This window comes from Dermochelys coriacea, chromosome 15 (assembly GCF_009764565.3).
Source record: "Dermochelys coriacea isolate rDerCor1 chromosome 15, rDerCor1.pri.v4, whole genome shotgun sequence".
NCBI classification, from domain to species: Eukaryota; Metazoa; Chordata; order Testudines; family Dermochelyidae; genus Dermochelys; species Dermochelys coriacea.
The window spans coordinates 24,164,991-24,188,114 of NC_050082.1; the positions used below are offsets into that span (position 1 = coordinate 24,164,991).

The 23,124-nt window shown below is 45.9% G+C and overlaps 1 long non-coding RNA gene across 1 annotated transcript; it reads left to right on the top strand.

Annotated features, from left to right (window-relative positions):
- The first annotated feature begins 2,923 nt into the window (after nt 1-2,923).
- LOC119843926 lies at nt 2,924-14,499 on the top strand. Its single transcript, XR_006275893.1, has 3 exons — nt 2,924-3,194; nt 3,842-3,956; nt 12,538-14,499. It is a non-coding gene; the product is annotated as an uncharacterized LOC119843926 (long non-coding RNA).
- Nucleotides 14,500-23,124: the final 8,625 nt, after the last annotated feature.

Here is a 23,124-nt window from a genome sequence, read left to right on the forward strand (position 1 = left end):
GACCCGCCCCCCTCCAGCCCCAGCCCCAGCCGTGCCCCCGTCTCCGCCCCGCACGGATCCGCCTCCAATTCGCCCCTGTGCTCGGAGACGGGCAAACTAGCCCAGCCCAGCCCCCCTCGCCTCGCTCTCCGCACGCCGGGGGTGCCGGGGGAGGGGGGCCCGGATCGAACCCCGGCTGCCTCGCCGGGCCAAGCCAGGAGTGAAGCGGAGCCGGGTTGGGGGTTGGTGCCCCCCCGTACTGTGCTTGGCTTGACCACGCTTCCTTCCTGCTGCGCCCCCAACGCGCCCGGCAGCCACGACGGGGGCACGGGGCAGGCGGCTGCCCCCCGGCTCCCCCCGGCGAGCCCACCCGGGAGCCGGCGCTCAGTGCTGGAGAGTCCCCCCCGGGTGGGGCGGGCGAGCGAGCGAGCGTCCCTCGTGCGTTTGCGAAGTTACGAACCGCCCCCCCCCGGAGCCCCGCACCCCGCCGCCGAAGGCCGGGGGCGGCCGGAGAGCCGGCGGGAGGCGCGGAGCCGAGCGCAAGCCGCGGCCGTTTACGTGCGGTGCAGCGAGCCGTCCCCCGCGGCACCGGCCCGGCCGCACCGAGCGCTCGGAACTGGCTCGGCGGCGGTCTGGGCGCGCCCCAGCGCCGGCCGCCAGGGAGGGCTCGCCGGGTCCTGCGCTCGGGGGCCGCCGCCGGAGCGGTCCTGGGGAAATCCTGCCGCTCGCGCTGGTTCTCCCCGCCTCCTGCCGCTCGCTGGTTTAGCTTAATGGGGTGGGTGGAGAACCAAGGGGCCCTCCCGAACCCCAGCCTCCTCCCCGCTTCTGTGCGTCTCCAGTCACTTCCCCCGCAGGGGAACGGGCTTCTCGCAGCCCCCTCGCTGGCTTTTGCGGTGCTGTGCATTGCTACTGGCTCAGGCAAGGCCAACACACCCTGCCCCTGCAGCCTCCAGGCTTTTTTTGGGGGGGGGGGGCTCCCTCTGACCCTCATCCATCTACCCCCTACACTTGCCGGCGTTCTTATTTATAGACCCATCTGCAGGGCTGGGCATTGCCCAGTGGGCCGGAGAGCGGCTCTGAGAGCAGCATTTCCCGAAGAGGACTGGGGGAGAAGCTGGGGATGGTGCTTGGAAAATGGGCCTTTAACAACATATGGCAGGCTGGTTTCCTGAAGGTGGGAGCCGCTGCCCTAGCCTGTCCTGGGGAAGATCCCCAGCGGGCCGAAAGCTACACCAGGCCCTTGACTTTATTGAGGCAACGCTAATTTACATCAGCTGAGGTGCTGACCTGCCACATGCCAGGGCTGTAACATTAGGGTGCCCCAGCACTTCGACCCTTTGGATACCCAGACTGGGGCTACCATGAAAAGTTAGGTAACCACAGCGATATAGGTCAGGACTGGCCACAAGCCACACATTGTGTGCCTTAACTGTGCTTACCTAACTCCCCCTCCCCTCCCATGTAGCTGCAGCTATCGATGGACAAATGCTTCCCATTGTTTGGGGTAGTGTATTCCTACACCGTCAGGACAAACTCCTTCTGATGTCTGCGGCTACACCGGGGGTTGTGACCATTCCAAAAACTCAGAAAACCAATCCAGCGCAGGAGGGAAAGCTTTTATTTTCACCTAGTTTCTGCAAAGAGAAACTGCAGAATCGGTTTTCTTACAGCTTACAGTATGGAGCGAATGTGTGTCAGTGTACACCTTGAAGGGGGGGGGCTAGGAGGAGCTGGCATTAGGTAGCCATCACCTGCTTAGCCAACCTGAGACTGCTGCTTATTGCACCACATTACCTTGTCCTCCTGCTGCGTATGTTCCTCAGGCACCTTTTGCATCTGTGCATAATCTAGATTGTGAGAAATTTGGGGCAGGGCCTGCTGATTATACAGACCAGCTTTCAGGCCCTTTAGAACAGGCCCTCGCCTCGCGAGCAGGCCTGTTGAATTCAACGGGACTGTTCGCTTTGAGTAAGGATGTCACACCTTGGACCTAATGATGCACAGCACGATGGGGCCCACCCAGGGCCTTGATTGAGCCACTTGGCACTATGGTAAGGCACAACCCACAAGGAGATGTTTCTGTAAATTGGAATAACAAGTAAGGGGGCTAATTATCATAGTATGGACTATGTCTGGTACTGATGGTTTGTAGGATCTGGACCGGAGCTAGATGCTAATAGTTGGGGAAGAGAGAGAGGCTGCAACATAAAACAAATCATTTGGTTTGACTTGGTAGGTTAAGGACCTGGCCTGCTGCTTCCAGGAGGACTTTTTTTTTAGTACAGCATGACTTTGATTTTTACTCTCCACGGGCCGGTTCTGCCACCCTTACCCACATTGAGTAATGCCTTACGGACAGGTTTTTAACGCTATTTGGGCACCTGATATGTCAGGTAGTACCTACTGGGCTGTTCAAACACACCTAGGTGTCTAACTCCCATTTAAACCAATGGTATTTTGGCAGCTTAATACTTTTACAAATCTGGCCCTTACTCCGTACCCCAGTTTTATACTCATATAACTCCATCAACTTTACTGGCGCTGCTCCTGATTTACTCTGGTGTCCCTGAGTTCAGAATCAGCCCACTGACTTCAGCCTCCTTGAGTTGTTGGTGTGACTTTAGTGCAGTAAACTACTCAGTGTGAGTAAAGGAAGGCAGAGTCTGACCTCAAACGAGCCATGCTCCTGCACGGTCCCCTCCAGTCGCCGCCAGTCCGTTTGGGTGGTGGTAGAGGAACTTGGCTGTCAGTAAAACTAGATTTGATTAGGTTTATTCAAGTTCAGGTAAAAACAAAGGCCAAGGACGCCCAAAGCCACTCTTGGCTGAAATGAAGTGCCTCTCTCAGATTAACTATAGTGATTTGTATGCACTGAGCAGTGCAGAAAAATGTAGCTGATTTATAAATGTCAAATAGCCAGCAAGCAGCCCACACAATAACCTCAGTGAATTATTACCTCTGACCCGTTCATCAAACCCAGCCAATCATCTGGTAGTGCAGAGTGATTTAAAGCCTATTACTGTAAGAGCTTTAATGTCTCACACAGAATGGAGCTGATCTGCAAATGTCAAAGGGGGGCTGAAGGTCACAATGGCCATAAATTAGGCCTTGGCTTACCACCTATGGAGTTAGAGGATCCCCTGGCACGCTAACTCCCTTGAACATTCAACTGGTTAGCCCAATGCGGCCTGTCATCAACCCACCCTCCTGAACTGGTGAGTCTGTACTGGCAAGAGCAAGCATGGTTCTGTGCAAGGCTGTGTGAAGGGCAAAGGGAGTGAGACAAAGAACTTGGGCTATGGAGAAGGGGTGAGGGAGACAGTTTCTCCTGTTATGGATTGCCTATGTTTCAATGGAGCTGTCATCCTGAAGCTGTGTCCTGTGTCTCAACTGGGTGGGACCTGGTTAAAGAAGCCATTTTCATCGCAGTCTTCAAGACATGACAAAAAGGGACCAGTGTGGATCGATGCTGGTTGACAGCATTATCCAGAAGACTTTTACCTGTGCCTGGTGACAGTAAGCCACTTAACAAGGTCCCCTGCATCTGTGTTGCTCTTGTGTCTATTGCACGGGCTGCCTCATCTGGGAGATTCACTAGGTTAGCCTGGATGTTCTCTTTGGCCACTCGGTCGCCTGTAGTTTTCTCCCATGAGGCATCAGCTGAGCCTGCCAAGAAGTGAAACAACATTGGGCAACATTCAGGCAGCGCTTGTGCTGCCTTAAATGAGAGAGTTGCCCGAGGAAGCACAGAGAATGTACTTCAGGCTTTAACAGTTATCTTTGCTATCTCTATGAGAAAGAACCGTGCATATGCATTATGAGACAGTCTTTCTTTACATGATCCCATGCTATTTTTTTCCAGAGCCCCTGCCTCATTCGGTAAACTGGATGGCCTGTGCGCTGAGGATGACTCGGGATCATGTAGTGGAGGCAGCTGTCTGTAGGACTAGTACCACATCCATTGCGGAAGGTGGAAGGTATGTATCTTAATGATGTTTTGGTTTTAAAGTGGAAGGAAACCTAGTCACCGAATCTTTAGCATGGGCGAGCCGGGCGTTTCAAAGTGTAGACAAAATCCATGGCCATCACAGTCTTCTGCTTGGCATCTTTGGGTCATTATTAGATGAATATTTGCCAGAATCCAGACTCAAGAAGGACTTCAGGGTTTGCTTCAGAGAGACATGAATACGGCATACAGGTAGACAGGTATTGTATGGTGTCCACCAAAATATGAAGAACAGCTAGGGGCTGTTATATAGATAGTGGAAATTGTCATAGCTCCAGCTTTAAGAATATCTTTTCAGCATGGTGACATCAGAAGTAGGGCACCTCAAGGAACCTGTGGGCACCTGAGAAAATGCTCCCTCTTGCCGGTTTAGAGAGTTGTAACGCCAGGAGTGTTACGTTTCCAAGTTATGGCTTGGAAGGCAGGAAGGAGCAGGGGCATTGGGCCCTGACTGGTGTGATTGAACCAAGAGGAAGGAAGAGAATGGAGGGAAGTTTTCCAAAATGGCTGTGTGCAGCCGGCACAATGGGCAACAGTGTCCTAAAGAGACAGGCGGTGGCACAGCAGCGTGCCCCACCACCAGTGCTTCTGAAAGAGTGACCTTAGTTAGCAGGGAATGGGAGTACAAAATAATAAAAAAGCAGCAAATCAGCAAACCTCCAAGAAAAGCCGCATTTGTCACATGGCCCACAGCTATTATTTCCACCTCAGTTGGCGATGCGTTTTTAGCAGCCGTTATTAAGTTAGTCTTTGTAAACTATACATTCTTGCAATCCCCTGTTGTTTTTCTTCATCAGCTGGTTTCACTGAGAAAAACAACATAGGGCCTGATCCTGAGAAGTACTGAGCACCCCCACGTCGTTAGGAGCTGCCAGTACTCAGTGTCGCTCTGGATCAGACCCTTACTACACCAATCAGATGAGTCTGATGCTGGAAGGGCCTTTCAAGTGTATGCAGGTTACAGCAGAATGGAACTGAAACGCTGCTTGGTTCATAAGTTCATATAGGTGAGATTCACATCTGGCGTAAGCGGTCCTAGCTCCAGTGAAGTCAGGGGAGCCACACGCATTGCATCAGCTGAGGGTCTGTCTACTGAGTTCCATGCCGTTGTGTGTGGGATTTTCAGACAAGACCTTACAAGCCCAGGTCCATTCTTTTCTGCATGGACATTAAAGATCTCAAGGACCATTGCGTGTAAGTGACAGATCTTTGCCCCATGTCCTTGGAAAAATTTCTCCCTTTCTGTGGGGTATTTTGCAATGTACTGGCTGTTCTCTTTCCAGCTGGTGGCTGCCCTCAGCAGGACTGTAAGTATAAAAGTGCTGATTCTCCTCTGCCTTATACCAGTTTCACACCAGGTCAGTGGAGTGACTCCTGATTTACACTGGTGGGAGATGAGAAATAGGCTCAGCTTTCTCCTCCCACACATCTCCCCATCATGGTCCCTCCACCGCCCACCATACACCTCTCCCTCTCTTCCCCTTCACTGCCTTCCTTTGTTTCCATACTCCCGTGCTTCTATTAATTCTTCCCGTGACCTGTCGCCTCCCATCCACTCTGGCCCCCATAATAGCAATAAAAAACCCTGCGGTACCAACCATCACCCTGCTCATTCTCTATGTTAGGTCCCTTTCCCGCACCTTTAATCTGTCTTGATTATTTCAATGTTGAGTCTTTATAGCATGGGCTATATTCTCTTCTGTGTCCCAGCACAACAGTGTTCCAATCCTAACTGAGGCCTTTGGTTGCTCCCAACATAAAGCAGTCCTATAGTTTGTCAGTTGCATTGGACTCCTTCAGGCTAAGTGGTGCCACATCAGTCTAAAGCGTGAGGATGATTTTGCAAGTCTGACCAAGCTGCTGGGCAGGAAGAGAGATTGCAGGCCACCTGGCTGTGTTTAATTAGTAAAGGGAAGCACCTGAGTCAAGCAGCCAGCTCTGGCATAAACAGCAGCCTGTGAATACCACAGAGAGGCAACAACAACAACAAGCCTTTAGTTTGGAAGTATAACTCTTTGGCGCTGTAATCTAGCCTCCAGTAGATTGCGTTAATGGCAAGTACCAAGGCACTTGGGTAATTGCAGCCTGGGAACTAAGCCACCTTTCTGATTCTTTGTTTCATGCTTTTGTACGCCACCCACACCCCCCCCTTCTTTGTCAGAAGGAGGGAATTCTTGCATTTGGGGGGATTCTCTTATAAAGATTGTGGCCAGACTCTGAGCCTAGTCCAGTCTAAAACAAGCTATTTGTTAGGTCAAATTCAGCCTGCAGGGACACTTGCATAAAGCCAGAGGAAATCAGTTGAAGTCAGTGTAGTTCATAGTGTGTCTGAGTGCAGAGATTGGTCCATTGGCATCATTAGCGTTACTCTGTATTTACATCAAAATCAGAATCTGGACCCGCTTCTTGGAGTGAAGCTCTGAGGATCTGCATGAGATCAGAGGAGTCCATTTGTCATCTGTGCTACCCATGTGATTATATTTCTGTAAAACGCTGGTTGGTTTTTTGTTTAGGGCTGGGGTTTTTTGTGTGCCTTAAACAAAAATGTCTTTCCCAGACTCCCCCCTCTTAACTTTGTTTTCTTAAACTTGACTCTCTACATTGCTCTGAGAGGGTTTATAAAATCCAGTTTGGAAAGAAACTAAGCAGGCTAAGTCACACAAGGGAGGCATATCTAGATCCATGCAGTTTACTGTGTGTCTGTCTCTTAGATGAGACATTAAGGCTGAGATTTTCCAACACTACCCTAAAGGAGTTGAACATTCAGTTATTGCCAAAGTCAATGGGAAATGGGCACTCAAGTGCCATAGGCAGTTTGGCATATCGCAGCCCCAGGACCTAGTTTTTGAAAGGTCAGGTGTGCAATTGCATGTGTACAAAGGCACATGTGCACACTTGCATGTTGAATTTGTGCATGCAAAATTACCATGATTGCATCCACAAAGTGGGTGCTTGCACACTTCTCTCTGTTTTTGCCACTCAGGAGAGAGCTGGTTGCTGCCAAGAATCTGGTCCAGGGTAGGAACAAGTATATGAACAAAACCCGATTTGCTGTGATTATTTGCACAAAATTGTATATGCATGTTGGCATGCCTCACCTTGCTGAAAAAACAGACCTTAAACACTGTCTCTCTTATTTCTCTAGCTAGTCTATCAGCTCAATTTTAGTGTATTAAGATTGCAGCCCTGCTTACATGGCAGAATGTCAATATCACGTGCTAAATTTCCTACTCCTGCTGCCAGCCTTGATAGACAAATATGGTTAGGAAAGAAAAAGAAATGATACAAACATCGACATCAGGACTTTTCCTGAAGCAGGCTGGGTGGCAAAATGTTAAGAATGTTAGGAATTTCCATTACGGCTCACCATTAAACTAGATCCTTTGGGAACACCCATAACATAACTAGTCCCAATAAAAACGACTTGTCAAGGTTCCTTCCCCACTCTGAACTCTAGGGTACAGATGTGGGGACCTGCATGAAAACCTCCTAAGCTTACTTTTACCAGCTTAGGTTAAAACTTCCCCAAGGTACAAACTATTTTACCTTTTTCCCTTGTACTTTATCGCTGCCACCACCAACCATCTAACAGGTATACAACTGGGAAAGAGCCCGTTTGGAAACGTCTTTCCCCCCAAAATCCTCCCAAACCTTACACCCCCTTTCCTGGGGAAGGTTTGATAAAAATCCTCACCAATTTGCATAGGTGAACACAGACACAAACCCTTGGATCTTAAGAACAATGAAAAAGCATTCAGATTCTTAAAAGAAGAATTTTAATAGAAGAAAAAGTAAAAGAATCACCTCTGTAAAATCAGGATGGTAAATACCTTACCGGGTAATTAGATGCAAAACCTTAAGTTACAAAAAGACACAAAAGCAGGAATCTACATTCCATTCAGCACAGCTTATTTTCTCAGCCGTTTAAAGAAAACAGAATCTAACGCATATCTAGCTAGATTACTTACTAAATTCTAAGACTCCATTCCTGTTCTGTCCCCGGCAAAAGCATCACACAGACAGAGAGAGAGAGGCTTTGTTTCTCCCTCCCCCCAGCTTTTGAAAGTATCTTGTCTCCCCATTGGTCATTTTGGCCAGCTGCCAGTGAGTTTATCCTAGCTTCTTAATCCTTTACAGGTTTTTCCTCTGGCCAGGAGGGATTTTAAAGGTGTTTACACTTCCCTTTATATTTATGACACGACTTAAACCACTCTTGGACATAGCGATCTTTGTTTCCCTTTGAAAAGGTGGAGCGTGTGTCTCAGCTGTCGTTTGATGTGCTCCTGTGAATAATATTCCAAGGTGCTGTAGGTCTGAAATATCAGCATGGCTGGAGCCAAGAGGGTGTAGCTCTATGTGCAAACAACAGGATTGGACAAGACTAGGAGTACAGTATGTTGGGTCTGATTCTTCCTGGTGGTGCACCTTGTGGAGTTGTGTGCACCAGTGCAAAGTGAGTGTGAGACGTCACTGAATCAGGATGGTGGTTTATTTACACTTGCTCGACACTGGACCCGTGATGGCACAAGCTGCATGGCAATGGAGGAGCAGGCGCTTGTAGTGTTTGACCTGGAAAAGGCATAGAGATAGAGCGCCCCGTGCAGGACAGCAGGGCAGAGCTCATTCTCCCAAACTAGCCGATGCAGTTCAACAGGAAATAAAAGCCCCTTCTTTCATAAACAGGGCCATTGCTTTCTTTTTAGGCAGCCCCCATAACAGAAACTCTAGCAAGGCAAGGTCTTCAGCTCTTGGCTGCTTGGACAAGCAGAGTCCACAAGCTAGAAAGAAGCAAAACAAAATATACACTTGGGCCTCAAAGAGCAGAGAAAGGATCTCTCCAACACATCCACAGCCGCCCTATTACCGTCCTACTCACCATACATACGGACTTCTTCTCTTTGAGCACCTGTGATGATTCCTCTGGGAAGCTTCCCCCTTCATCAGGTAAATGTCATCTCACTTGAGGCAAATGGGTGCGGGGGGGAGCAGGTGGGAAAGATCAAGATCATGAGGTTCCCTTTAGGATCCCAAATGGTCTGCCTAGCACCCCATCGTAGAAAGTCAAGTAAAAAGGAAACAAACTCCCTTCTATTGTTCTGGACTTAACGTAAATACAGTAAAGATGCTGCCAACATACACAGTCAAAGACAAGATGTGAAATGTTACTTTGGCAAGAGAGGATTATCTTTAAATAACTTCCTTAAAGTTAGCTGGGCAGAGTGCCTTGTTCTGAGTTTTGATTGCAGCAGTCTATACAGTTCATTCTGCAGCCAACACATAAAATAAGGGAAAGCTACATTCCAGAGTACATGCCTGATCCAAAGCCCATTGACGTCAATGGAAAGACTTCCATTCACTTCATTGGACTTTGGATCAGGCCCTCAGAGGAGAATATGCGATTGCCAATTGACTGCAGACAGTGTTTACTGAAGACCCATATACTATTACATGCTCAGGTCAAAGTACACCTTCCAAAGCACCAGCAAAGGCTCCTGCCAGTTAGCCTGTGAAATTTCCTCCACTTCTCTGTCAGAATTGCTGTGCTGTTATCTTGGAGGATAATCAACAGCAAAAGCATCCATAAATCAGGAGTTACCAAGTGCAGATAAGGTGTTAAATTTCAGGCTCGCGAGGCCATCATTTTAACAATGATAGTCGAAAGGGAGAGCATGAATTCTTTTACATGGAAAAAATTTCTTAGAAAAACCACCCCCCTTTTGTTTGCCTGTGAATACACTCATGTGTTTTAGATTTCTGCACTGTTCTCCTGCCCGTTAGATGGGAGCACAACGCAACCTGAATGCTTTCACTCTCACACCAAACCTGGAGATTAAAGTGCCACAGCCAGGCTTGAACCATTAAACCATTTCAAAAGACACAGAACTAAAGTGCTGCCTGATGTACAGACAGCCCATGTGAAGGGGCCTGTTCATTCAAGAGGAAGGGTGGCCCATTAGTTAGGGTACTAACCTAAGACTTGGAAGATCTAGGTTCAAATCCCTGCTCTGCCACAGACCTCTTGTGTGACCTTGGGCAAGTCACTTAGTTTCTCTGTGCCTCAGTTTCCCATTTGTGCAATGGGGATAATGCCACTGCCCTACCTTTCAGGGGTGCTGTGACGATAACTACATTAAAAGAGTATGAGATGCTCAGATACAATGGTGCTGGGAGGGCATATAAGTACCTTTGATAGGTTCTGCTGGCTTACTGTGAATTCAGTGCCATGCCTGGGGGACGTGCTGCACTGACACACTTGCAGGGTGAAGTCCTCTGCCGAGCCACAACAGGTCCAGCATTGGCGGTGCTAACTGCCTGCATGCCATCCCTTTCCCCATGTGCCTTTTCCTTTGTGGGACCATGGGCCTGATCCACAATCCTGGAGAGTCAATGCAAAGGCTGTGGATTTCAGCGGGTTTAGGCTCCGGGAGATGGGTTAGTTCAGTCTCCATTCAGTTCTTGGCCTCTCTGCTGAAGCAGCCAGGCAGTCTCATGGTTTTGTGAGGCAGGCATTTGACTGCCAACTTATCTCATGTCGTCCATCAAATAGCCAGTAAACAAGGACTTTTGGTCACTCATGACCAACTGAGGCTGGATTCAAACTGGGAAGCTAGAGGTCAGCGTCTCTGTATCCCATTATTAATCCCTGAGCGCTCTAATCTCCTGCTGTTTTAAGTTTGGGCTTCTTGGAATGGCCATCTGTAGTGTTTCTTTCCCTTGCTGCTCCTTCTTTGGCGTCGTTTGCTGGTCCGTGATGGACCCTGCAGCACTATTTATCTATTAAAACTGATTAATGTATTGTGTCTATTATTACACAAAGCAAGGTCTGACACAAAGAAGATAATAGCTGAGCAATCGCTCCCTTCCCATTGCAGATAAAGTACGGCTAACAATGGCATTAGATGTAAAGAGGTAGATCACTTTCTTGGCTATAATGGGGTAGCTGGTAGATTGTGAGGGCGTTTCTCCTCAACGTTTATCAGCCTGATTTCCAGAGGTGTTCCACTGAAGTCAGTGGGAGCTCCAGGCTTCCAGCACTTTTGAAAAGACCAGAAACTAGATGTGTACAGAATCAGAGTTGAATTTAGATCTGAAATGGATTTAGTGCCAACCTCTTCCCAGGCCATGCGTTCCTTTTCATTACCAAACCCTCCAGCAAGAGCATGAAAGACATGCCGTTGTTAAAATGCAGGTTGGATAACTGGACTTATTTGGCTTGTTTATCATTAAAAATTAATAAAGTAATGATCAACTAAGTTATCTAACCCAGGGTGTGGCATCTCAAAAGACTCGTCTTTTTAAATAGCATGGTTCATGTTTCTACAGCTTTTCCAGTTGATGTTCTCTTTTCATTCACAAATAAAACATTGACTCTACTGTGCGGGAATATTGTAAAAGGGGAAACCTGTACCCTAAACCTTTATGATTAAATAGTACAAAGCAGTAAAATCCTAAAGGAGAAGCCAGGAGATCATGAGGGTAACGCTGAGCTTGCTAAAATGTCTGAACTAATGGCTGCCGTCCCTCTGATATATCTCAATTCAGAGCAAACACGCCCCTGGATGGCTTCCTGCAGTACTGCTTGGACTGCCTGATTCATCGCCATAGACTGTGTTTCCCACTTCTGTTTTTCTAGCCTACTTAGTTTTGTGACAAGCAAGGGAAAAATATCTCAGTGGGAAGGAAGCTTCTGTTCTAGGACTGCTCAAAGAAAAACAAGCGATACCAGGAACACGCCAAAAACTACCTTGACAAATTCAGCTCCCTTTCGAAAAGTAAATAGTTTCCCAGATGAAGATTTTCTCCAAAACTGCAATTTTTAAAATGCAAGAAATATGTGATTGTGGAAAGAACAATTCTAGTAAAGAAAATTAAGTCCATTTCGGATTTGGGTTTTATGTTCCTTTTTAAATGGAAGGTGCCAGGTGAATGGAGGGAGACATTTAAAACACCGACAAGGGTCTTCAAGGCTGAAAAACTTGAGATCAACGGTTAATTGCTGTCATAGAGTCTAATATAGCTTTTATGCCAACCAGCATATGGAGGTGACATTGCATTTGTCTTTTATTTATGACAAGCACCTTCCTCCTGTGATGTCACAGGAAATGGCAAACAGTGGCACTGGAACATGTTTACTAGTGGGGGTGCTGAAAGCCATCCCCCTTACCCCTGTCTGCGCCCTCCCTCCCACTCCCCCGAGCTGGGGCCAGGAGCGGGGCTGTGTCTAGGGGATGGGGGGGGGACCTGGACAGGGCTAAGGGGGCCGGCATCTGGGATCCTGTGTGTGGGGCCGGGAGTTCAGTTCCGGGGGCCGGGAGTTCAGTCCCAGCTGTGGGGCGGCAGCCAGGACCCCACATGGGGGCCAGGAGCAGAGCGCTGGACTTGGGGCTGGCAGCCAGGACTCTGTGTACAGGGTCTGGAGCAGAGCTGGGGCAGCAGCCAAGATTCCGAGTAGGGGTCCAGAAGCAGAACCCCGCGCAAAACCTGAGGGTGCAGCAGCACCCCACGCACCCCTGGTTCACACACCTATAATGGCAAATATATTTCTTTTCCAGGTGCTTTGTGGTCACTGACATTGAGCTACTGGACTGAGGCTGGGAAGGGGGAGCAGCGTGTTCTGGAATGCCTGTTACAGGTCTGGCTCTGTGGAAGAGGAGAAGCGGCACGGACACATTATGGGCTAGAACCAGGTAGGGCAAGAAAAGGATCTGTGCATATTAGGGTGAGATGGTGATTGAAAAGCTAACTTCTACCAAGAGGCTCTCTCCAAACTAAACATGGCCTTTGGTTCCCACTCTCAAATCAAAGGTGGTCTTTTGATGACCTCACCATCTTCCTTGGCCAGAGAGAGCCTAGAGCTTTGCATCCTGGCTTTTAAGATATGGGACGTTTGTATCTTATGTCTTACAGGTCACTGAATGAGGCACGAAGGCCACATTTCCAGTTCTACACAGTTCGGCTTTTTTTTTTTTTAAGCAGAGTTCAATCATACATGGTCGTTATATGCCTGGTCCCAAGTAACTGTCTCATCCAGCTTTGGGAGTCCTGGCTGTTTAGGTCTTTGCAATAAGGAGAGAAAGGGAGAGACTTTGATGCTAGTGCCAGAATGATGTTCTTGGAAGCTGAAGTCCTCCGCCTACAGAACTGGACCAGCATAGTCAGTGACTTGGCAAGCTTTGCCCAGCAAATGTGCCTCTTCCCACATCTGGTGATTCTTGACTGGCTTGTCTATTCACTAAAACCCACTCAAACTGTGCTCAGACTGCCAACCAAGTTTTAACTATTGTGGGTTTTGAGATATGGGCATCTGTCCACTGGGAACTGAACTGAAACCACTAACATTATCTGATAGACTGGGCTTGAGTTGACGACCTGGAGATGAAAAGTTCCGGATCTCATTCCCAGCCTTCTGAGCCATCCAGTCCCCAACACCCCAAAGTCCCTAATAGTTCTCGAATAGAAAATAACAGGAGCCCAAATACTTGCCACGCAAAATTGAAGCTTAATCCAATTTTCCTATCGGAGTTACAGCAAACCTTTGTGGAAGCAGATTTGTTAATCTATCTTTTGGTGCACAGCACAATAGGTTTTCAGCTTTAAATCACCATTGTACAGGAACTAATGGCCCTTACAATGGAACTAACTGTGGAAAAACAAGCAACCTGAGCATTTATTAGGTGTATATTCCCAATGAAAATAACTCATATAAAGACATTGTCAGTAAAATGCATGATTGATCATCTGGGTCTAGCTCACTTTCATTTTCTTTCCAAGTTGCTCTAGTGTATGATGTTAATAGTACTGCAATTATTTTAATGAACTGCACTGAGGGAATTTACAGTGTGAATAACTCTGATGCTGCCAAGCCAGGAACTGTGACAAGCATTTCTGACTAAGGAGTCGGATATTACACACAAAAGGGGCACTGGCCTGGGTCCCTACAAACATCCAACTTTGGGAATGACTGAGGTATGAATTTACAAGAGTGCACTTTGAATACCTGGTACGATGCTATACATTCAAGACCTGACCCAATGCGCATTAAAGTCAGTGGAAAGACTCTCACTGGCTTTAATAAGCAATGGATTAGACCCTCAAGCTGCATTCTTTACTCGTGCAAAACTCCCATTGCATTAAAAATTAATGGGAGGTTTGGGTGCGTAAAGAATGCAAATATTGGGCCACAAGACAGAGAAATGTTCAGTCTGATGTTGTGCAGGGATACAGCCATGTCTCCTGTCAGTAATATTAATGGAAGGTACACAATTACATTCTTGCTTGATGGCTAAATAAATGGGGTTGATTCAATCTCAGTGAAAAGCAGGCACATCTCAGCTCCCTTGAAGCCAGTGGGTTTATATTAGTTTAAAGTGAGGGGTAAATCAGGCCCAATTGTTTCCCTCTCCTAGGTTATGAGTGATCCAGTGCAGCTCTAATAACTGACCCACACTACTACATCAAACTCAAGCTGAACTTTTTTTTGGGGAGGTAGGGCAGGGGGGTGGAAGGAAAGAGAGGTTAGGAAAAGTTGATTTAACTTAATACATATTTCTATGTGTGACTTCTGGTCATTTGCACCAGAATGGCTATTCTAATGCTATTCCTGACTCAACGATAAGTGAGAACAGGGCCGAATTAAGATTTTTAGAGGCCCTAAGCACTGAAAAGATTATGGTGCCCCCCCATATGTAATTCAAAATAAAAACAATACTATACCGTTAAATAAAATTTTATTTTTCAAAATGACACAAAACTTACATGTATGCTGAAATTAAAATGGCTTCTTTCTAGATTTTCTGATTGTAAAGTTCTGGATAAATTCATCGAAGCTGACTCAACGAAGCATGTCCGCTTCCATACATAATAGGGAAAGTGAATCAAGTCTGTCCTGACACATTGTTGTTCTCTGAGGGTTTTTTATTCTTTTCAGCTGAGAAAAAGAGCGTTTTGCGGAGCAGTTAGTAATCATCAATGTTAGAAAAATACGTAGTGCTATCTCTACATTTGGATATATGCATTGTATTCCGTCTTTCAGTATTGTGTCATGAAGCTCAATGTGACTGAATTTCATTTTTCCTGTTTCATTAAACTTTCCACACATATAACAGTGGAACTGCCATACTTCTCCACAGAGATTCATGTTCAAGTCAACAGGGTATGACTCAACTAGCTTTTGGGAACCTTGTGAATATTGTTCATCAGATAAGTCCATATCGTTTAGAAAAGAAAGTCTACTTGATGCTTCTTTGTACACTTCACCTCTCCTCTTCATATGAGCTTCAAGTGTATCAATTATAGCGTAGTAAGTAGATACGCGAAATTTGTCTCTAGGATTCAATGCTGTTTCTGTTGCACTGCTATCATTTGCTTGTTTTATCCTGATTGACTTGCAGGACTGGGCTTCTTTGTAGTTAATATCAGGCAAGATATCTTTTGATATGTCTTTAAATCTTTCTAAATCATTCCTCAAAGTGTGCAAGTGATCTTCTAATAATTGACAGAGGTCTGCACATGTTTTCAAATCCAATTCTTTTTCTTGGAGAGCTTGACATGTGTGGTAAAAGTGTTGTAAAATTTCATTCCACATGGTCAACATGAATACAAATTCTAGTTCTTGCATCTTGTTTGCAATGTTTTCTGCCTCTCATATAGTTTCTCCCTTTTGTGATTGGTCTTCAGCTATACTTTCTAATGCATCCACAATCTTTGAGTAGGACTCCAGAATTGCACTTGTTGCCACTGCATGTGCCTCCCAGTGAGTATTAGAAAGAGATTTCAACACACGATCATTGCCCAAATATGTTTTAAGAACTGCCCATCGGTGTGTTGAGGCAGAGAAAAATGTATAAAGTAACTGGACTGTTGAAAAAAAACTTACTGCCACTGGACAACAATCAACAGCACTACGGCCAACAAGATTGAGAGAGTGTGCAGCACATGGTATGAATATGACATATTTGTTCTGTTCTAAAAGCTTCTTCTGCATTCCAGGATAACACCCGGACATATTGGCAGCGTTGTCATAAGATTGACCTCTGCACTTTGAGAAATCTGTTTTGCAAACTTGGCACAGATAATGCAGTACTTGATTTGCCATTTCGTCACCAGTGTGGCTTTTCAAATTGAGGAATGTTATAAATCGTTCAACTGGTTTTCCATCTGTGGGAGACACATATCTTAGTACAATACTCAATTGATCAATATGTGAAAGATCAGGTGTAGAGTCGACAGATAAACTGAAGTACCCAGCAGTACTTATTTCATCCACAATAGCTGAACGAACTTTGTCACTCATTAGACCAATGAGTTCATCACATATTGTCTTGGATAAGTATGATGGGTTACCTTTGCCAGCATTCCCATATTTTGAGATATGGCCTGCTAAAAATGGGTCAAACTGAGCCACAAGCTCCAACAATCCCAAGAAATTTCTATTCTGCAATGATCCAAATATATCATTAGATCTCCGGAAAGGCAGACCATGTTCAGCTAATGTTTGAAGAACAGCTATAACACGCTCCCCTTTAATTTGTTCTTCCAAATTTTGTGTCAATCCAAAGCCTTGTCTTTGATTTAAATATGTCAACATTGAATCTCTGTGAGTAGTGCTATTTTCATGTTGTTCAATTAAAACAGTATTCCACCAGTCACTAAATCCATCTGCAGCAAACTGGGATGTTGAAGGTTTATATGCAAAAAGTTTGCAAACAAAACAGTATACAGACCCTGTTGATGGTGAATACAGTAGCCATTCTTGAGTGTATTTCTCACCATTCACTTTCATGCTGAAAAGTATTTTTTGTGGACAATATCTTGTTTGTTTGCCATTGGTAAAAGTCTGACTTGATTTCTCAAATGACCCAGTGTGGTGTTGACAGTCATTTGATCCACGATCTATCCAGTAAGCTACATCATCGGTACTGAAATCAACCCAGATATCAGGATCTTTTCTCCTATTATTTACAGCATGAGCAGGTTCAGTCTCGGACACATGCACACCTTCTAGAACAATGTCTGTTTTACCACCAGGAGTAGGATGATCAGTTACAGTCTCTGACACATCCAGATGTTCATCTGCATCCGATGAAGTGAGCTGTAGCTCACGAAAGCTTATGCTCAAATAAATGTGTTAGTCTCTAAGGTGCCACAAGTACTTTTTTCTTCATGTTCTGGAATGGTGTTCGTTTCACCAATAGAAGAAGGGTCAGTCTTTGAAACACCAACTACAGGTTTTGGAATGATGTCTGTGGTACTGAGAGAAGATGTTGCTTCTAATGGATTCGCTTTGAAAAATGTCAGCTTTGGAAGATTTTGGAAAATTTCACTAGTTTTTTGTTTCCGCCAGTTTACGTTTCTATGCTCCACTCAGTTGGTTACGTTTCATCCTGCCCCTTATCTCAGTTATCTGAACTTTAAAAAAAGAACAAATTACACAACGTACACTATTTTTGTGTGTGTGTGTGTGTGTGTGTATATATGTATGTGTGTATTATATATATGAAAGAAAAAAACAAATCAAGTACGTATAATTCAGAAGAATATATCAAAAATAAAACATAAATTTATTGCAATACATGACAGGATCTGCTTTCCTCGCATTATTTCTATCTACGTTAGTAGAACGCACCCCTGGTTTAGATGGGGATAAGTAATAAAAAGAGAACAGAAAAACGGGAAGAGTGTGGTGGAGTGTAAGAAAGTCTAACAAAGTTCTGATTTTTCCCATGATGCTTCGATGCTACTTCGATGCTTTTTTTGAAATATCAAATATCAAATTTGCTGGTGCCCTAAGCACATGCTTAGTCTGCCTATTGAGTAATCCAGCCCTGAGTGAGAAGAACCAGACAACACTACGAGAGAGCTTGTTAGGAGATTTCCCTGCTGATTTGAGAGGCTGGGATAAATGCTGAAGCTATGCGGGTAGAGACAGGCCCACAGCCAAGTTCCAATCCCAGCCTGAGGCTCCTCACAGCTTGTGGGTGTTTGCATCCCTGGGGGCTGATTTGGGTTGATGGCTGCTCAACAGTATGTCTGAACAAGGCCTGCCTATCGCTGGGGAGGACCTGCAAGCTAACCCATTGCAAGTATGGAAAGATCTATAAAAACACTGTCATAGCCATTTGGGGGAACCCTTCAGCCCAGTACACAGCCCAAGGGCCTGGTCCAGGTGCTGGGGCAATGCACAGGGGGAGAAGCATCTTCCCCACTAGCCCTCAGAGTGACTTCACAACTGCTTTACCAAGGTTTTGTTCCCCTTGTACTCCTCCAGCTTGAGGGGAAGACTGAAGAATCTGTGCTGGGCATATGCTTTAGTTCTGCCCTAGCCCGATGATACCGCACCTGCACTCACCTCCTGCTTGACTATAGGCCAACCAGGTGTGTGAACCCCCGGTGTATCCTGTCCCAAGTTCAGCCTCCTGCCTTGTGCAGCTGCACCACACTGGCTGAAGAACTGGGGAGCCCTGTGTGGCTACGGAGAGGGGGGCTGCATTTGCTCCTTAGGGACATACCCTGAGTTTCTTACTCAGTGTTTAGTTGTATCTGAGTGAGACAAACTCCCAAGGAGGAGAAGCCATGACATTTGGCCTTTGGCTTGTAGCAGAGTGAGTGATCCCCTAAGTTCTACCATTCCCTGGAGTCCATTAGGATTAAGAAACACTGATCAAAGAAGGACGTTCCCATTTCGTCTTGTGGTGCTCATTGTCAGTTGCTGCTGTGGCAGCTAAGAAGGTGAAATGGAACCTGCATGTTCATGTACAAATGGCAGGGCAATAAAAATCAATGCAAAATAGAAAAAAAACAACCCCACACCGGATGATATTTTATTTCAGACGTCCTCAAAAAAACCACGGACCAAATCCAAGCTTGGGGCTCAAAGCTTCTCCACGACATCGATGAGCTGCATTATTCTGGACAGACCCGTTAGGCTCTTTGGAAAGGTGTGTCACTTGTTTTCTGCACCCCAACAACAACCTGAGATGCTGTAAAAAATAGCTGACAATGTCTGATTGACAGCTGAGGATGTGACCCTAAACTCTGATATTTTCCTTTTCCTGGTGAAATCAATGGTGCCTCAGACAGACGCTGAACTACATGTGTTTGCGGTGGGAGCGCCATTTTAGGCCAGTTTCTTTTGAAACTGGGGTTGGAATTGCGAAGGATCAGTGGCGCTCCGGGCTCACAAAGAGGCACTGTCTTTGAGGAATCTTTACATAAGCCTCGCAGAACCAAGGCAGCAGGAGTTTGCACAGCTGCTGCTGGAAGCAAACATGTACTTTTAGCTGACCTGTGCTGATGGCTTTGGGCATTAAATCTGACGCTTTCCAGATGTACAGCCCTCTCTTGCCACAATCCAAAAACATTTGGTCCCCAGGTTAAAAAAGAAAAAAAAGGTGCTGTAAATACCACATTGTACTGTATATTCCAGAGCCTACATTCACAATTTCACTCTAAGACCTTAAGGTGTATACTGAGCTGGGAATTTACAAGGAGGGTTTCAAAATAAGTTTGGTTCAAAGTTAGTTACTGTACCAGTCTTCATAATTCTTTGCTCTTGATTAGGACTTCTTCTTCATCCAGATGAGGCTCGTTAGCCAGAGTTTCTTTTAATTTATTAATTCAAAGTTAGCCATAAACTCCAGTGACCTCTGCAAATGCAAACACAAGACACTTATTGATTTTGCTGGGCATTCGAATGAGCCCCAAAATATTTGGCAGGGAAATGGAAGCCTTCAGAATAATTTGCAGATATGCCTTTTGCAAAAAAACAAAAAATATTTGATTCAGAGGCAGGGGCTTCGATCCTGAATTGGATCAGAACTTTCTGGGGGCACTTGAGACCAAGGCTGAGATTTGGGTCGGGAACAGCTGCATTGCCATGGGCAGGAAGCTGTGCTTTAGTTTAAAGTCATGACTGACATGCGGAATGTCACTGACAGTTCCATGACTTGTGCAGTCATTGGTACGACAAGACTCGCTGTTATTGGATGGTGTAGGGAGGCTGGAAAGGAACATGGTTTTGTATTTAGAAAGGGTTTGGGACTGGCAGCAATAAAAAAATCAAATCTTCTGGTGAACCAGAGGCCAGTCTAGTGCAGACAGCTGCAGCATGAGCTCTCTTCAGATCGCCCTGCCAATTCTCTCAAGTGTGACCTGGACTGAGGGACCTTGAAAGGAAAAGGTGATTGGCTCAGCACTTGCTCCTTCCTTTTCCTCCAGCTTGCCACCTGGGATTGAGCGTGAAGGCTCCTGCACACTAGTGTTGTCACAATTCTGATCTTGTGCACAGCATTGTCAATCAGGAGTAACTCCAGTGAAGTCAGGGGTGCAAATAAGATCAGAATCGGTGCCATAGAGCCTGCAGTGACTTAAGGACTCAGCTGAGGTTACTGATTTGGACTCCATCTATGAGTGTCAGCTGAATTCAGATGTCTGGTCTTAGAGATGAAAGATACAGAGATGAAAAATAAAACTTAGGAATCAGTTAATTCTTTTGCCTAAAAGGGACCTGAATTTAGATTATATAAACACAGAGTCATAGCCAAACCAGAGAAATATAACTATCTTACATGCATATATAGACTCCCATTCTGGAGTCATACTAATCTCAGGCATTCAGAAAATTGGGGTATCCAGCTGATGTTCCCTTCTACTGCCTGACATTCACTGAACTCTCTAGTTTGTCTTGATCTGTTTACAGGTGCCTTTCCCAGCATGTTATCCTGGTAGCTGGCCCTTTAAATCCCTTTGGGGAAAGCAAACAGCTGCAGCCCAAGGATGGGTATTTTACCTCTTATTGCTGCAGAGCTGCAAGTCCCTTTTATAAGAATTAAGTTTCTTTGAGCTTCTCTTTCCTTCCCCCTCTCCTCTGACTCCAGGGGAGCGGCTGTGTTCGAGGGGTGAGCATGGCTTAGGGCAGCACAGAGCTCGGAGGAGTCCATGTGATCTAAGTTTTAATAAGATCTGAGCGTTATTTGGACTTTCTGTCCCACATTTCAACGTTGCGTTTTTGTCCCAAATTAAGACAAAAAGTTGAAATTTTGAAATTGTTCATGGAACGGAAAGTCTGAAAAAATTCAGTTTGGAAACACCAACTGGTTTTGTTTTGACATTTATTGATTAAAATGAAACATCCTAACATCCCCAAAAATCTAAATATTTCATTTCAATTTGTTGAACTCACCTGAAGTGCTTTGTTTCTAGTCAGTTCAGCGTTAAATTCCATTTTTCCTTTGTCGTGCATTGCCTCATGGGGCTATAGTTCAGGAGCCTGATGCCCCCATTTTCACTGGCCGGACTATTTCTCCCATGATGCACCATATCAAGCTTGCTTGGAGGTAAGCCACATTGCATGAGGGGAGATGTAATCCTCTGGGGAGCTACATCCATAGGTGAGAATGGGGGTGTAAACTACAACGCTCAGAAGGCAATGTGCTCTTAGGGAAGTGTAGTTTAATGTTTTATTGAACTAGTTCAAAACAAAAAGTTTTGGGTCAGTTCAACAAAATGAAATATTCCAATTTAGGTCAAACTGACACAAAATGAAATATTGCTTTTAAATTTTTCCCAATGGGAAAATGAATTGGGCAGGGGGCCAAAACCAAGATTTTTCCCATGGAAATTTTCAATTTTGCAGAAACTGCATTTTTTATCAGAAAATCATCCCAAAGGAAAATTCTCAACCAATTCTAGTTTTCGTCTAAGTGCATACCGTTAGGGCCAGATCCAAAGCCCACTGATGTAACTAGAAGTCTAATCATTGCCTTCAGTAGGCTTTGGATAAGGCCAGAAGTTTGCAAAAGTACACTTGAAAACCTTAAAAAAACTGCAAATCCGAGCCATCGAGGGATTTTCTCCAGGCACTAGAATGATCAGCCATATCCCAAAACAAAGGAGCTGGCTGGAGAAAGTGACCTATTTATCAATAAAGTAACAATGTACTTCAGGTGCCTCAGTCACTGGAATGCTCTGCATTATTCCTGAACCCAACAAGGAGGGAGGTAGCATTATGCAAGCTGCATTAATCTGCAGCAAACCACTAACAGATCATTACAAATAATTTCCCCATTAAGTGTCAACCCCAGAGGGGACAGATGGGATTTGTTGATGCCTGAGAGGATTCCTAAATTGGTTTCCCCTCTCAAAGCACTACAAAGAGCTGTGCTGCCCTGTTTAAAAAACATTTGTGTTACAAGCCTAGTCCCGGTGTTACAAGCCTAGTCCCGGCGAGGAATCTTGCCCCAGCTGTAACATGTAACAACTTCACTCTCTGCCCTGGGAAGTGGAGATGTCCCTACTATATGGTCTGGGGGTTGTTCTAATTATGGCAGCTTCCCAAGGGCTGTAGATGACCTGTGTAACAGTCCAGCATCTCTGTCGCACCACATGTTACACAGGTATCCCTGACACACTCTGCTTCTCCCCCTACCTTGCCCCCGGTCCAGGCCTGGCAAGGTGGGTCTGTATCGAGCTGATTACATCAGCCCAACACTGTGCCTGCTCTAGGGGAATTCTCTTCCTGTCCTTTGCAGCATTCTGACAGCCCCGCTATGCCTCCACAAAGATGTGTAGGGGCCAGGCCTGGGAAGAGGGTCTCTCCCCTAGTTGGAGGCACCCGTTGGGGGCGGAGGGGGAGTTCTTTGCTGCAGTTAATGCATGCTTTAGCATAGCATGTAGACAGGGTGGAGTGCAAGGGCTGTAATACAGTCAGGGGACAGAGTTAAAACATTCCTAGGTCCTAGCTGCACTGCAAGAGCCAACCACATTGCGGGACAGGTGTAGCACGTTTTGTTGCACAATATCAGAGGCCGGTACCAGGTGGGTTTAGTGAGGGCTGGGCTCATCCCTAATTTCATTCACACTTGGTCCCCCATCTTTACCTTTCATCAGCAAGAACCATCCATGCACGTCTCAGAGACACCACGAGGTCCTGCACCAGAGCCACAGAAGTCTAGCCATGACCTTCCTGCTTTTGCTAAGGTAAAGAACAAGCAAAACCCCTGCTCCCCTCCTCTTCCCCCCCCCATTTTCCCTATAAAACGTTTCCAGCCTTCTTTACCTAGCATCCAAAAGGGCACAAGCCCAATGTTTACAAATTCTTTTTCACGTGACCTTTAAATCTCCACTAATTCTGGTTCTTCTGG